The 17685-nt window shown below is 40.0% G+C and overlaps 1 pseudogene across 1 annotated transcript; it reads left to right on the top strand.

The window, feature by feature from the left end:
- Positions 1–2767: 2767 nt before the first annotated feature.
- Positions 2768–4412, top strand: LOC308289292 (zinc finger protein RFP-like; annotated as a pseudogene). Its single transcript has one exon. The product of its transcript is annotated as a zinc finger protein RFP-like (transcript).
- Positions 4413–17685: the final 13273 nt, after the last annotated feature.

Genomic DNA, 17685 nt, shown 5'->3' with positions numbered 1-17685 from the left:
GAGAGAGAGAGAGAGAGAGAGAGAGAGAGAGAGAGAGAGAGAGAGAGAGAGAGAGAGAGAGACTAAGACTTTGTGCTGAGTGGTGGGTTTTGCTGTTTTGGTGACTAAGCATGAGTCAGGATGTGATTGAAGTGGATAAAAGGCAGGAGGTCACATGACATAAAGTTATGTAATATGATCCCTGGGGAGGAAGACACATGGTTGTCATGGACACCCATCTGATAGATTGGCTGTCACTTAAGATCAAAGTCTGTGTTTAATGTACTAGTAAGACACCCGAGGGTGGAATGCGACCTCAGGGTGACATGCAACCTCGCCCTAAAGGGCGAGGTCGCGCCAATTCTTGACAATCTGGCCAACCACAGCGTTTCTCTGACGATTCTAGTTGTTGTCATTCTGGGGGGAGTTTGTTCATGTTTTTGTGAGGGTATCAACCCTAGGAGACACGGGGAGAACACGCAAACTCCACACAGAAAGGCCCTATCGCTCACACCCTAGGTTCGGTTGGCGATAGGGCCTTTCTGTGTGGAGTTTGCCTAAACATGGAGATGTGGTACAGAAGGACTCATATATGGGCATAAAAAGTATGTCATGTGACATCACTTCCTGTACAGACAGTCAGACAGACAGCCATTGACTCCGACCTAACAATGGCTACTGTCTATGACGGTAGTCCCATATGACATGATGTACTAGACTATCTCCATATATAGTGTTATCCACATCTCCATGTTTAGGCCAAACAGATTCGCTCCATTTCTCCATGTATAGGTCCAAATGCCCAACGTTGAGCTTGACAACGAAACGTTCTTAACACAGCAGCCCCCATATTTACTTTAGAAAATATGTTAAATTCTAAGTACGTTTCGAGTACCGGTTTGATACAAGAGTGAATAAGCACTACACTTCTGGAATCATGTGCGTCGACTTAAAGTTGGATCCAGGCCTAATAACTTTATCTGGCCGCCCCGTTGCCACCTCCTTGTTACATTTTCTTTTCTCCAGGTGGATGGACATTCTTTCATGGACATCCTACAGACAGTCAGACAGACAGCCATTGACTCCGACCTAACAATAGCTACTGTCTATGACGGTAGTTCCATATGACATATTGGACTAGACTATCTCCATATATAGTGTTATCCACATCTCCATGTTAGGACTCATATATGGGCATAAAAAGTATGTCATGTGACATCACTTCCTGTACAGACAGTCAGCCATTGACTCCGGATTAACAATGGCTACTGTCTATGATGGTAGTCCCATATGACATATTGGACTAGACTATCTCCATATATAGTGTTATCCACATCTCCATGTTTAGACAGCCAATGACTCCGGCCTAACAATGGCTACTTTCTATGACGGTAGTCCCATATGACATGATGGACTGGACTATCTCCATATATAGTGTTATCCACATTTCGTGTAGCCGCCCTGTACAGGAAGTGATGTCACAACTCGCTGACATCACACTGACATCACAGAGGATACGGAAGGACGGTCACGAGGATACGGAAGGAAGGAAGGACACTCAAGCGACACGGTTCTTCAGAGTATATGCGACCTTCGGTCGCAACGACCTTCGGTCGCAATAATCTATTGTCTAACACACACGCGCACACACGCACAAACGCACGCACACGCACGCACGCACACACACACACACACACACACACACACACACACACACACACACACACACACACACACACACACACACACACACACACACAAACAGACACACAGAGGGAGTGGTTGGGAGTGGTGTACTTCTCGATTCTTTTTCATAGGAAAAGCGTTAAATAAATTTAAAACTTTCAAAAGTAGTGAAAATAGCCGATCTACAAGCTCACAACAAGTTGCATAGCGACCCGTTGTGAGCTTATAGATTGGCTATTTTGACTATTTCTGAAATACATTCTCTTTTGGGTCTAAAGCTGAAAAGGTTGGCAACCCCTGGCCCTGATATACAGGCAGCTGTGTTTGACCCCAAAATAATAGTTAGACAACAAAATGAAATAAAAAGGTTTTCAAGAGGAGGAGAGGAAGGGAATGAGAAAGAGATGAAGGACAGGGAAGGAGTGGAGGATGTGAAGGGTTAACTGTAACAAGGAAGAGTTTCTCAGTAAATCTAAACTGAAAGTAAAACTGACAGAAGTTGGGTGGCAGGCAGCGCACTGCATACACGCTCTCTACAAAACCTACATTCAACATTTACAGAAATACATAAAGACAGGTGAGTACAACAAATAATATATAAGATAATATAAGATATATTATTAGCAGTGAATGTATCCAGACATGTCCTCATTCTTACTCTTTGATATCTTCAGTAAAAATCATAGGTTTCAATAATGTAACCGTCAACATGCAGGGCTAGGGTTAGGATGTGCCCTAGTCAAAGCCTGATCCCCCCTCCCTCGTAGTCGTAAGCCGTATGTTTTCATTAAAAAAAGTTAGATTTCCCAGTAGGCTTGTATCTTTGTGTCTTTACACAAAGAAAAAGACCTACAGTATGTGCTGTCTGTCTATCTATGCTATAGCACATACTGTAGGCATGTGCCTATAGGCACATGCCTACAGTATGTGCTATAGCATAGATACTATATTATAGTATTGCCTATATGCGTAAATACGGCCCTGACTGACTGTCAACATTGCTCTACTCCAATACAATCCTTCTCAGATTGGTTCATAAACATTAAGCTGTGTATAATTCTAGATCTACATTTCTTTCACTTTTTATTCTCAGTGTGTAGAAATGGCGTGTGCCAGCAGTATCCTGTCTGAAGAGCAGTTCCTGTGTTCCATCTGTCTGGATGTATTCACTGATCCAATCACCACTCCATGTGGACACAACTACTGCAACAACCTGTATCACACATTACTGGGACAGCAGTGATGTGTGTCAGTGTCCACTATGCAACGAAACCTTCGATAAGAGACCAAAGTTCTCTGTTAATAAAGTCCTTGCCGAGATGGCTGACCAGTTCAGGAAGACAAAGCAGCTGAAAACTACTTCAGCCACAAGCCCAGAGCCTGCTGAACCAGATGAAGTCTCCTGTGACATCTGTATTGAGAACAAGCTCAAGGCTGTGAAGTCCTGCCTGGTGTGTCTGACCTCTTACTGTGAGACTCACCTGGAGCGCCATCACACAGTCTCAGCATTAAAACGACACACACTAATCAACCCCGTAAAGAACCTGGAAGATTATATGTGTCAGAAACATGACAAACCTCTGGAGCGCTTCTGTAAGACTGACCACATGTGTGTTTGTCAGACGTGCACTGAGTCAGACCACAAGTTACATCAAATTGTATCTATGAAAGAGGCATATGAAGGGAAAAAGGCGGAGCTGGGAAAGACAGAGACTGAAGTTCAGCAGATGATCCAGGAGAGACAAGTGAAGATTCAGGAGGTCAAACACTCAGTACAGCTCAGCCATAAAGACGCAGACAGAGAGATAGCAGACAGTGTGCAGGTCTTCAATGCTCTGATCAGCTGTATTGAGAGAAGCCAGGCTGAGGTCATTGATGTGATTGAAGAGAAGCAGAAAACAACAGAGAAACAGGCTGAAGGCCTCATTAAAGAGCTGCAACAGGAAATCACTGAGTTAAAGAAGAGAAGCTCTGAGCTGAAGCAGTTCTCACTCACCGAAGACCACCTCCACCTCCTCAAGAACTTCACATCCAGCAACACTGGGTGGAGACCCACCAAGGACTGGTCAAAGGTCAATGTCCATCAGTCTTCATATATAGGGACTGTGAGGACAGCTGTGACTCAGCTGGAGAAGACACTCAGTCAAGAGATGGAGAAGCTGCGTGATGCTGAGCTGAGGAGGATCCAGCAATATGCAGTGGATGTGACTCTGGACCCTGATACAGCACACTGCGAACTCATCCTGTCTGAGGATGGAAAACAAGTGAGTCATGGAGCTGTGAAGAAGAATCTCCCAAACAACAAAGAGAGATTCTCTCAATGTGGCAGTGTTTTAGGAAAACAAAGATACTCATCAGGAAGGTTTTACTATGAGATTCAGGTTACAGGGAAGACTAAGTGGAGTTTAGGAGTGGTCAGAGAGTCCATCAACAGGAAGGTAAACATCTCACTGACCACCAACAATGGTTACTGGACTATAGTGTTGAGGAATGGAAATAAGTACCAGGCTGCTGCTGGCCCTACTGTCCTCCTCTCTGTAAAACAGGAGGTCCAGAAAGTGGGAGTGTTTGTGGATTATGAGGAGGGTGTGGTCTCCTTTTATGATGTGGAGGCTAGAGTTAATCTCTACTCTTTCACTGGCTGCACCTTCACTGAGAAACTCTATCCATACTTCGGTACTGGAAGTAATGATGGGGGTACAAACTCTGCTCCTCTGATCATCTCTCCTGTCAATCACACTGATTAAATCTCAGCATAACATGAAAAGGTTTGTTTTTATTTAGTGGATATGGACAGTTGATTGACAGGTTTATTTTCAGTCACGTATCTGTTTAAATCAAGCCATTTGACTGCTGTTTGTATATTCCTCTGAATCACAAGAACATCCAAAGACTAATTTGAGTTTTTGAATATTCAGAAAGTATTTAGTTTAAAATGTATTCTCTCTGTGAGACATTGATGAAATCTTGTCAGTCTTGTACATTCATGCAAATACTATAGAACTATTATGTAATGACTCTGATATTACTGACTGATTATTTTATATGGCTGAATTTCAGCAATTATAGAAGATGGGAAATGTGATTCTTCAAAAATAAATAAGCAATTATGTACATTATTATGTGTGTGCACAACAATTTAATTGTATTCACTTCTTAGTGTTTGTACTGCAACACATAAGAATAAATACACTTTCAAGAATCACACTCATTGGGGATTTTCTTTTCTCTAGAATACACAATAAAATGTGTTAATTTATCCATTTGTAAAAAGTTTACAACTGTAAAACATTTGTAAAACACTAAAGATATTGTTTAAAGACATTTCTTAAGTGAAGTGAAGTAAAGTACACACAATAACTCTAATAATGACAGTGGTGAATTATATTTTTACAGATAGTGCTTGCTGTGTATAGCCCTCAACAGCATCCATATTCTGGGCGAAACTCTTCGAAAATAGCACATCTGTAAACGTAAAGCTTGTACATCTGTAAACGTAAAGCTTGTACATCTGTAAACGTAAAGCTTGTAGATCGGCTATTTTCAGCAAGGATATTTAATGTAGAGAGGAAATAGAAAAGACAATATAGTACAAAGTCCTGAGGAACTCCGTATGGGGTTGAAATCGATAGTTAAACGCTATACTTAGTTGACTGGATTCCCAAGGGCTCCCCTATAGTTTTTGCTCTACACTAAATATCTTTGCAGAAAATAGCAGATCATCAAGTACCAACACTTTGTAATGTATTACTTTGTGAGAGTGTAGATCTGCTATCTTCTAGGCGAATGTTCCGCTCAGAATATATGATAGGGTTTAAGAGGTTATGATGTGCATTCCTGTTCAATAAACAAAATAAAGTAATAAATAACTTAAGTATATTGTAGACAAATTTTAATATTATCGTCCTCATATGTCCAAAGGTGTTACTCAGGATTCAATTTCAAAAGCATCAGAAGTAGCAGATCTACAAGCTTGAAATGCATGACTTTGCGCTGCGTTTCGAGCTTGTAGATCTGCTACTTTTGATGCTTTTGTGTGACACTGTTGTATGATCAAGTAGGACATTACCGTAATTTACAAAAGAACACACAAAGTTAAAATATGGAGATGAAAGGTTTTGCCCTAGAGCCACGCTATATGTATTAAATAATTGGATTTTTGTTTAATCAGAAGCATGATGCAAAAGCTTTTACATTTTGACTGCAGAGAGATGATGGAGCGAGATGCTGAACAACACAACATGGTAAACACACAACATGCTCTGAAAAGGTTAAAACGTTTAGCTGCTATTGTCTGTTTAATCACTGCTTGTTGTTGAGTGAGTGAGTGGGAGGGAGAACATGAGTGGAGGGAGAGAGACAGACCGAAACAGCAGATCTACAACCTCAGAATGTAGCGCGGTGCAGAGTGCTGTGTGGTTGTGGATCTGCAGTGTTTGAAAAAAAAAACATGAAACATTTTTGAAATATTTTGACATATTTTTAATAGAACTTAAAGGAGCTATAGTCAACTTTTTCATTGTAGGGCCGACACTTTGTTTACATCCTAGTCTATAGACTAGAATGTCGGTCTGACAATGGCCAAAATGATTATTTTATCATTATTTTACGCTTTTTGTGGTCATTTTTGAATAGAAACACATACATGAAGCTTATTCTTTTATAAAATATTTTCGAAACATTATTTTTATTTTAGCATCCGTTTTTCAAGAAAAAGTTGACTATAGCTCCTTTAAATATGACATACATTAATACATGTTTGGTGACAATTTGCTTTACATCTCTGCCCAGAAGAACAGAGGTTAAAGCGATTAATCAATGACGAATTCTGAGTGGAGCGAAAAGACCCTGAAAGACCTCAGATAATAACACACTGAATGTCATCTCTGTCCATCATCCCTGTTCTCTCTCTCTCTCTCTCTCTCTTCATGATAACAACCATAAAGTGGAGAGTCCACTTCACCCACACAGTGGGCTGCTCGGGGTCACACTGTGCTTTCTCATGTGAACACAATACATCACATTCTAGCATTTAGCACATTTATTCTGTGTATGACTTGTAAAAGGTTCCTCTTACACTTATCCATGTTGTTCTCTGCTTTTTTTTTATTGTCTAGCACACAGTGGTTCTCAACCTGTGGGTCAGGAGGACCCCAGGAGGGTCCCCACATTATTTTGGGGGGGTCCCCAGATGATGAACTTTTGAGGCAGAAATTGTGAAAATAGCCCATCTACATGCTCGTAGTGAGCATGTAGATCTGCTATTTTCACAATAGAACCGAGTTATTCAAAATGTAATGCCTCTCAACTCTTAGTGTTGTCAGGGTGGGTGGGGGTTGGGGGGGGGGGTCCCCAGGTAAAATATGATTATTTTGGGGGTCGCGGGCTGAAAAGGTTGAGAAGCACTGGTCTAGCACAGGGTTAGCAGGGTTCCCACGGTCATGAAATTCCTGGAAATATTTTGAAATTAGAAAAATATTTTTCTAGTTTTGGAATTTATCAAGGGTCCTGGAAGGTCCTGGAAAAAATGGCTATGTATTGTCTTTGGTTATTGATTTTGTTAATACCTCTGAAATGACAAATTAAACATGGGCCAACTTGTCAAATATTAGAGGCAGAAATTGTGAAAATAGCCGATTTACATGCTCACAAATGAGCATGTAGATCTGCTATTTTCACAATAGAACCGTGTTATACAAAATTCCTCAACTCTAAGTGCTCGTCAGGGTGCTGGGTCCACAGTTAAAATATGATTATTTCGGGGGTCACGGCCTGAAAAGGTTGAGAACCACTGCTATACACTACCTGTCTTTGGGCATTGCGCATAGGAGTAACGACCTGTTATTGAGCTGAATTATTGTTATATAGTCCTGGAAATTGGATTAAGTATTCTGGAAAAGTTTTGGAAATTAATTGGTAAAAATCTGTGGGAACCCTGGGTTAGGCAACCTCAGGCGGTGCCATGGCATTGGTCCGACATGTCATTGTTACTACATCTCATTAGTCCGAATCTGGTGATGTGTTAACCTGGTGAAAATACTATGCCTAAACCTAAACCTAACCCTAACCTCAGTAAAACTATGCCTAAACCTAACCCAAACCCCAACCCTAACCTCAGTAAAACTGTGCCTAAACCTAAAACCTAACCCTAACCAAATTAGGACTAATCAGATGTAGGACTAATGAGATGTAGGACTTATGGGCAGTCCCCACCTCAGGCACGGGTGCCAACATTGGCACAGGGGAGCCTGGGAGGGTGATCACTGGCACACTGGCAGAAGTGTGAGAGAGAGGCCGGTTTTACACCTGTAAAGAATTAAAGATTAAAAAAAAAAGTTTAGTCAGTTAAATTGAGACTACTCACGTTTGCTACTAATTACATCCTGCACATTCATTCATTCAGACAGACTGATAACTCTGACTGAGGAGGGAGTTTAGGTGAGGTTATTGCTCTGTGTCTAATGATCATTAAATCCTGATGTTAAATAAAATATTTCTAAAGAAGAAAAAAACTAAAAGCTAAAAGTTACGGTATGTATAGCCTGTGATCAAAATCAGTTGGAAATATCTCATTTGGATGTTGTGTCCATATTTAAACTTCATGTTGATATGGCACACTGACTATCAAGAAAATTAAAACATGACACTTCATGTCAAAAAGGTTGCTGACCTCACTTTTGCACTCAAAGGACAACAACAGAAATGAGCTCAAATGGTTTTTCTTGTGTGTTTTATCCTAATGTCAGATATGTACAAATAATGTATGTACAGTATTCATCTTTCTCAATCAATGAAAGTCCCTGTGTGCATCCCCAGTACTGTAAACAACTCAACTCAACTACCAGACATTTGACTGATAGTACCATACTTTTGACTCTCAGACTACCAGGTTTTTGATTCAAAGAACAGTACTCTAAGTATTTAACTATCAAATATATGACTGAAGCTATCAGGCATTTGACCCAACTTGTCCCTGTTTGGCCTTGCCAGATGGAGATGGAAAGTGTTACAATAATATTACCAGAAACACATACAGAGCTAGCCCTGAATGACCATAACATAACAAAGGGAGCCATTTGTTCACTCTCAGTGCTCTATTTTGATTGTCTTAAGTAACAGCTTTTATGCCTTCACTTAAATGCCTGTCCATTCTGTCTCCGACCAACGAACATTTTGTCGTAAATGTCCGGTTCAACTACAAAATGACATCACTTGCATCTTCTGAAAAGCATTACCCCGAATTAGAGTTCGGAAAGCTGCACGTCGGAAAGTCGGGAACTCTCTGACGAAATGTTTGGTGGTCGGAGACAGCATGGACAGGCCTTTAAGTTAAGCCTTAACTTAAAGGCCTGTCCATACTGTGTTTCTCAACCTTTTTTCTGCATGGGCACACTTTTCATGTCCCACGAATCCATGGGCACACCAACATAATACGGGGGTGTAAATATCGTCACTGTCGGGAAGAAACCTTGTATCTCCAAGTTTAAAATGTGTAAGTTTCTTTGCAAAGTAAAGCCCTGCTTCATCATACAAGACTGTCGCACAACAGTAATGTCGCATAACGCCTCGTGGTGCGAGGCGTTGTGTGCTTGTAGATCGGCTGTTTTCACTAGTTTAAATCATTTTAAAAATGATAAATACAATACTGGCTTTCAAGCAGTTTCAAGGGGCACACTTGACCCTTCTCAGGGGCACACCAAAGGTCCCCAGGCACAGTGGTTGAGAAACACTGAGTTAAGGCATAAGAGCTGGTACTTAAGACAATCAAAATACAGCCCTCAGAGTTAAGGGGGTCCTTGCAAATAAAACATTTGAGAACCACTAGTACTAATTGGACTCTTAATGTGCCATAGTGTCGTAGTAAATCATATTCTAACTTGACATTCAGTAATTGGGTCTTGTGATCAAAATAAGAACATTATAATGGTGTGTAAATCTAAAGTTTCCACAGACAAGGCCAAGTCTTTAGCCACAGACACATTTGTCTACTTATGGACATACAGTATATGCACATGTAATACCTCTATTTGGACTAATTGTGGTGTGGGGAATTCATTTCTGATATTGTTTTGACCATTTTGGGTGATTTGGACCTCAAAAGGTCATGGTCCAGGTCATTTTGCTATTCCGAAGACCGTGGGCCATAACTTGGCCATTGTTAGGAGTAAAAACAGGTGCAGAAATGTGTGAAATGTGCAGGTTTTTTAAAGGGAACAATTATGGATAAATAAACACAGTGATTCTTTGTCAAATACATGGACATTGTATTGACACATAGCCAAAACACACTGGCTGCCAAAGTATTTTTTTTTGTTTGTTTTTATTGTTATTTTTTGTATATTATGCTTTAGTTAAAAAATTGGAATTGCACTATAAATCAAAATGAGATATATGAAAACATGATCAATATACAATTTTATGACATGGATATAAAAACATGATCAATATAAAATGATATAAAATGGATATAAAATGGATATAAAATGGATATAAAAGTGTTACAAAGTCACATTATCACATTCACATTGTCATTTAGCCACTTAAATGAGTACTTCCAGGAAACAAATGGAGTGTTAAAGAGCTAAGTCCACATCAAAACAAGACAGAAATTATAGTGGATATAAAATTATGGTAACACTTTCTATGAAGCCCACGCTTATAATCCATTATGATGCATTCATAATGCTTCATAACTACACTCATAAACACACATGCTTCCTGATGCACTATATCAACAGTCATAAAACATTATAATGTCACTTACAATGGATATGTCCCTGCATGGGAAAATGATACCATGTTATTATAAAGATAACATCACATGTAAATTGTACATGGAAGACACTGACTCACCTAAAGGATCAGTGAGATCCCATTCTGGGGGCTGTAATGTTTTCATGAGTGTGCCCCAGCATATACTATCACATACTAGAAACCCAAACTGCTCTCAAATCCTTAACCTAACAATAACCACACTAACGCCAATGCTTAGCCATATAATGTAGATATACAGTTTTGTCTCAAAGAAATATAATATTTTGTAAAAGTTCATTATTTTCTGTAATTCTGTAAAAAAAGAAAAAAGAATGTCACATACTTTAAATACATTGCACTTTTTTTCAATAAAATCTGTATGGCATACAGCTCATGAAAATCAAAAGTCTAACTAAAAATATTACAATATTAGACAAGTTGCTAGAAGTCCAGTGTGACATTTCCGCAGTCAGTGATGATTTGGGATGCTATGGCACCTGCTGCTTCCAATGCTTTTTTACACAATATTCGTATTTTTTTTAGACAGCGCTGTACATACTAGAGCAGTGTATCCACTCCTTCTAAGGTACTTTTCAAGGATGGCAATGTAGTGAAAATCATGCACTTCACAATTAAAGCATTGAACTGTTTAACGGTAATGAAGACTGACAATGTCAGAAATCTGAAAATTAATAAATGATATGGAATTATTATTATGGAAATAATAACGACAGCGCTAGCGCCACACACAAAATGCAACATATGTACACATTAGTTAAAATGTGTTAATGGGGTCCAGCAACATACAGTCAAGTAGTGGCTGTTCTGTGGCCTGATCATTAATGCCCTAAAGCCATTGCCCCCACTATCCTATAGAAATGGCTCTACCCTCTACCCCCAAGAAAATGATCTCTCAACGCCACACACAAACTTAGATAAAATAACTCAACCTCATGTCCTTTAATCCAATCTTATGTGTGTGCATAGGTTGGTGTCTGTAAATAATAGTTTTTGCTGAATTAAATGTGAGGCATTAGCTTATTCTGGTACAGGCAAAAAATTCAGTAAAACATACCGTTAAGTTGACACATTAAGTTGTGTTCTTGTAAAGCACATTTTCATAGTTTTCATCAAAGAAAGCCTGATAATAATCACCTGTAGTTCTAGATGTTTGACTGCTTAAAGGAATAGTTCACCCCCAAAATATATATTTTTTTCCTTTTGATTACTCATGCCATGGAGACTTGAGTTCAATAATAAAACAATATATATTTTGTATTTGTCGCATTCCTAAGACAATAATCTGGATTTTAGTTAATTTACCCCCATTGATTCCGGATGGGGACCCAAATGCTTTTGGGTGGGTCCCCATCCGGAATCAATGGGAGTACATTTATTGTAATCAAATTATTGTTTTAGGAATGCGACAAAAAAACTAAAAATATTATTGAACTCAAGTCTCCATGGCATAAGTAATCAATAGAAAAAAAGTCATTTTGGGAGTGAACTACTCCTTTAAGGGTGACCTGTGCTAATTTATTTTAAGTGGGTTGGGTTTTCCAATGTCATGAGGCATTTCTCATCAACTTCATCGCTCTGTGGACGTGCGACCAGTTTGAGTATAGTAGTATAGTCATTAGCCTCATTTTCAAATCCCAGCAAGTGAGATTGACACAGAGATGGCGCAATTTTGTAGTTATTCTTGCATCCAGTTTCACTCCTCAGGAAGAACATAACCTCGTCTCCCGTATCCTTAAACGAGCTTGGAAGACTCGCCTACAGAATCATAGGAAAAGGAGTAAGAGACGTAAAAGGCGATAGCTCTTATTATTCCAAATCTTTCAAAACTTTTCAAAATGTTTCAAAAATATACCAGTAAGGCTCCCTAATCGGGAGATAAGCGACCGTAGGTCACTTATCTCCACCAATAGGGCAAAAATGTGTTTTGCCAAAATCTTCCTGATCCATGTTGATGACATGAGTGTAGACATACTGTGTAGTGATTTTCGTGATTTTAGGGCAAAATCTGTAGGAGCAGTGTCCAAAAATTTGTTTTTAAAAATCGGCCTGGAGGTGGCGCTATATGGGACAGATTCATGTTGATGGGATGAGTGTAGACATACTGTGTACCGATTTGCGTGATTTTAGGGCGAAAATTGTAGGAGCAGTGTCCAAAAATGTGTTTTGCAAGAATCGGCCTCATGGTGGCGCTAGAAGAGGGCCATGTGAGAAATGAGGGGTGGGGTCTCCGCGCCGGCAAGGCGGACGAATAGGTACCGGCCCCGGCTGTCCCGGTCGCTCCTAGCCGGAGTTACGGCATTTTATGTGAGCTGCAGTGTAGGGGGCTGGGGGCGCCACCACTTTTGCCTCCGTTCTGGAGCACCAGGAGTCGGGAATTCCCCGTGAGCAGCCCCGTTGGGGTGGTCATTTGGTCATGTTTGCGCATTTGGTCATTTTTTACATCTGGGGGTCCCCCAGGGACCTGGGGGTCCCTGGAGCTCCTGGAGGTTGTAGTTTGGCAGCCAAGGAACGTGTGTGCAAAATTTGGCATGGATCGGGGCAACGGTTGCGGAGATATAAGCAGGGAAAAAGTGTGACGTGTGAGGTGTGACAGACAGACTGACAGACAGACGGAGGGACGGACGGAGTTACACTTTGTGGTGGTTTTGATAGTAAAGTGCGACCTACGGTCGCAACAATCTACAAGCTCAGTGGGTATTCTTTGATAGCAAAGTGGTGAAACTGAATTTGATGATTTTGCTGGAGAACCCCCTCAAGGATCCCTGGGGTTCCCCACTTTGAGAATCACTGTTTTATAAATACAAATGTGTTCATTATAATTATCAATTAATATTATGTCTTCTAATTATTTGTCATGTTTCAGGGACAGTTTACTACCATCACTTCCAGTGTTTATCAGTCTTTAAGCCCAACTCCTCTTATGTGTCAGTCTGAGCAGTGCTGCATGTGGCCATGAACACTCACCCGGGTATCCACGCGAACCTTTCCTTGCTTATCGCAGGACACAAGCTTGTATTCGCCCTCTTTGATGGTGACATACAGTAATATTGCCACCCCATCGAGTGTGGTGTGTGGGTCTTTTCTGCAGGTCTTGATTTTGAATTGGCAGGCTAAATAAGAAAGGGAAACAAAGAATAAACTTTCTATAACACCATAGATATGTATCTCAGTGATTTACAGTATTGCAAACAAACAATATGAAAATAAATTACAAAAGAAATGTCATTTTTTTGAGCAGCCACATTGCAGTAGTTTTTATTTATTTATAATATTTGTGCAGCATTACAGACATTGTTGCTCATCTGCTGTGTACTTTGTGTGCAGCAATGGATAGGTTTGAGATAGGAATCAAATGGGTTGAGAGTGAGACAGTTTTTGTTTGGGAAGTCGAACGAAGAAGAAAACAAATCTATTCATTATTGTTATTAAACATATTTATGTTGGTTGGTGCAAACAATGGCCCTGATTCACTAATCTGTAAATAATTAACTCCTTCTCAAAAACAAAGTTACTAAATCCGGGGGTATTTTCTGTAAGCAACAACTGTAAAAGTAGATATGTAAAGAAAAACAAAAAAAGAGAACAGTAAGTCTAAAACAAACAGTATAAAAGAAGGGGCAGGGGAGGGTAGGGTTGGGCTAGGTTAGTCTAATTTCTCAGAGTCAGTGCTGTATATCCAAACGCACACAACATAGTTCAGAAGAAAGATTGGCACCAACATAAATCAGTACAAAACAGTATTGCACACATACAGGCGTGCTTGCCTTCAACTACAGTGACCTGCAAAACAATCTCAGTTCTTGACTTGACACTGATCGAGACGTTCTTGACTGTGCATCTGGAGCATTTAGCAACTGTGATGTTTAAACCATTTCCCTAGGAGCCACACAAGGTCTTCAGCCAGGCCATCTGACAAAGTCTCTAGACTCTCCTACTTCCCATTTCCCAATGTGCTCGAGACCTGGACTTCTGTCTGTCTTTTGCTGACAAGAAACACTTGGGAGTAGGTGGTTCAGCAACATCTGATAAATTAAAATGTCATCTTTAAGATACATTGTGGGCGTTTTCTCAGATTTTTCTCTGCAATCATCCCCACAACTCTTGATAGAATCTAAGGGAAAATGAAATACTTATGACATTATTTACGACTGCAGCCATATTGACAACATAGAAATAAAAGCTCAAACTGACAAAATGTGTTCATATTGCTTAAAAAACATTTTGCCATAACAGCCAGCTGTCACTGTAAAAGTTATAGTAAAGCTCATTTTCGGGTGGCATCCACACACCCAATAATAAAGATAAGTATTCCATTGAGTTTCTCATGCTGTGAAACCATGATATAGACACCAAGTTTACATTTCTAGCCCATCTGGTTGAAAAGTTATCACCAACGATATTTTCTGATAGGGGCCAGTGTTCCTACTGGGTCATATATAATATTTCTGGTGGCCAACCCTTTATAACAGTGCAAATGCAGGTCTCTAAAAAAAGGGATTTTTGCCCCCAGGGTAGACACCGAAATGAGTCATAAAAAATGACTGGATGACACGTGGAGAATTTTTTGTTTCTTACTTACTATCAATAGAGATCTTTCTTATGGAAGCGGATTTGCTTAAAAAATAACACCTGGACCAGTTTTTTATGTAATCCTGGGCAATACACTCCCTCTGCCAACCTGGGGAGACAATGGACTGACCTCATGCTTCCTTTTATGCATGAGGAGTACAAGTTGCTTCTTTTCACCTGAAAGGTGGGAGTTTCCCCAGTTGGACAAAGCATGTGGAAGGAACACGTTATTCCAACCTGTTCCTTTCCCCTCCATCAGGCACCCCAGCTGGACAGGGGGAGGCAGTATAGAGACCAGGATTACTGCATGTTTTTTGTGAGGGTACCTACCCTAGGAGACACAGGGAGAACATGTAAACTCCACACAGAAAGGCCCTTTTGCCAACCCCGTCTGGGGTATGGGCACTGATGACGTAGAGGAGAGAACGCGCCCCCAGCATCCCCAGCGGGAATCGAACCCAGGACCTCCTAGCTGTGAGGCGACAGCACTACTGACTGCGCCACCGTGTCCCCAGAAATTCTTCCTTAGGCCTGACTCAGCACTTGTAGTCTGCACTTGAATGTGGCATCACGCCCCATTTCACACCATATACGACAACAGGAAATGAAATATCCAACTTCAACTTCACCGTGGCCGTGCTGCTGAAGAAGTTCAACATCGACTCTCCTAAATAAATACAGATCGGCATCGCCTTGACAACGTGGACATCTGTTCTGTCTGGAAGCGAACATAATGCTCCCATGTGTAATGAGAATAAAGAAGTTTACAACATTATCCCCACCACCAAATAATAGGCTAATAAATATATATTACAGTATATAAGCCTTTTCTACTGAACATTGCTCACTAGGGGTGTAACGATACATTTTAATAGCGATTCGATTCATATCACGATACATGGTTGACAATACGATACATGAACGATATTGGTTAATTTATGGCGATACGATACGATCCAATGATTTAAAATCGGTATAGTAACTATTTTGCAAAGAAATGAAATCTGTGTGAAAAGTGTGGATAGTGCAGGTTTTTAAGGTAGACATGTATTATTATGGATATAAATAAGTAAACACAGTGATTATCTGGCAAATACAAGGACATTGTATTTGAACACCTATGGACAAACCCGCACCTTAACATGAACCCAGAGATTACACACCTTTATCAATATTTAGCTATATGGAAAGGAAAAGTAATTAAACCCCTCCTTTTCATGTTTTCTTCTTAAAAAGGCTAAATACGATGCACAAGTAGGTAGTATCGATACAATCGATTATTTGCACTGTCGATTCGATGCGATAAAAAAATCAAACAATACGATTAGATTTTAGCTTTTGTTACTATATCGTTACACCGCTATTGCTCACCTTTATCAAGGTAAAAATACAGAGGTAGGATCCAGCAGAGCATACGGGCACACTGCTATCCGATTATTATATTGATATATATTGATATGATATGGACCAAGAGCTTTATTAATTACTGAGGCGGGTACCACCATTAATTCGGCTGTTCAGTGCCACTGAGATTTTGTGACTCCCCGGACCGAACCGAAATAAATTTGGCTCTAAAAGTGGAGTATGAATCATCCCTTATTAGGCTATTGTGTGTGGCGTTCAATATACAGTAGTCCTCAGTATTATAAATTAATAGCCTTCTATGACACAATGGAGGTGCATATGGAGGAGCGACATTAAGGCATGATAGTCTATTTTCATCATTAAGTGAAACTTTGGCAACACTTGCAAACACGCTGAGGGACCTAAAAACTCAGCTCTGAAGGCAACCGATGGCCTACAAAATAAATACAAATTGGTGGATTTTGCTGCTTGTCTGCAGGCTATTATGCATTGGCTGTGCAAGACGCAATACATCGTTAGACATATCTTTTATTTATTTTTATATATATTTTGGCAAATGTTTGGCACATACATATTTTATTTGATGTTTGGCTCTATTGAAATTGATTTTGCATGAAAAATAAAGCATTCTAACGACATACACAAGCTTTGAGCCCTGGTAAGTCAGCCTCTGAGCTGACTTACCTCCTGACAGATCTCCTGCATAAATCACAGACAATAAAACAAGGAATTGACGGAAATGCTGATACGTTCAAAATATAGGCGTAAATTGCTTCGTGAATCTAAATTAGTGAAACTCAGTGAAGTTATGCATATACTGTACATATCTACACAGCATGTTTGTTTGGTCATACTGGTCTCTATTTGCCTTAAGCTATTACTTCTTTGCTACTAATTACTTGTAAACATTTGCAGTGGTTTTTGTGCACCTGCTCAAAACCCACAACTGTGGGAGTGCGCGTTCAGATATACAGATGACAGTTAATCACAATGTAATGTGGTGAATATCTGTCCACAGCAGAATGAGTGTGAACTGTGAAGTCAAATTATGAATGTAGCACTGTCCAGGAAATGAAATCTTACCTGATTGATTCTGCACTGCCTCCTGTTGTTGTAGTGGTTTAAAGAGTAACTGGTTGTCAGGGTGAACAAGCAGAAAGGCGTTGTCCTTGTTCTTGATCCATTTTACCTTCTCATCTGGATTAACGTTATAATTGTCTTGCTCGATATCTGTAGATGTAGAAGAGAAATCATACAGCACTTGAACGTCACACAGCCACAAATACTATACGTTTGACTGAGGTAGGGTAT

Source organism: Nannobrachium achirus (genome assembly GCF_963921795.1).
Source record: "Nannobrachium achirus genome assembly, chromosome: 8".
NCBI lineage: Eukaryota > Metazoa > Chordata > Actinopteri > Myctophiformes > Myctophidae > Nannobrachium > Nannobrachium achirus.
The sequence above is the reverse complement of the archived record's forward strand: the minus strand, read 5'-3'. Positions and strand labels throughout refer to the sequence as shown.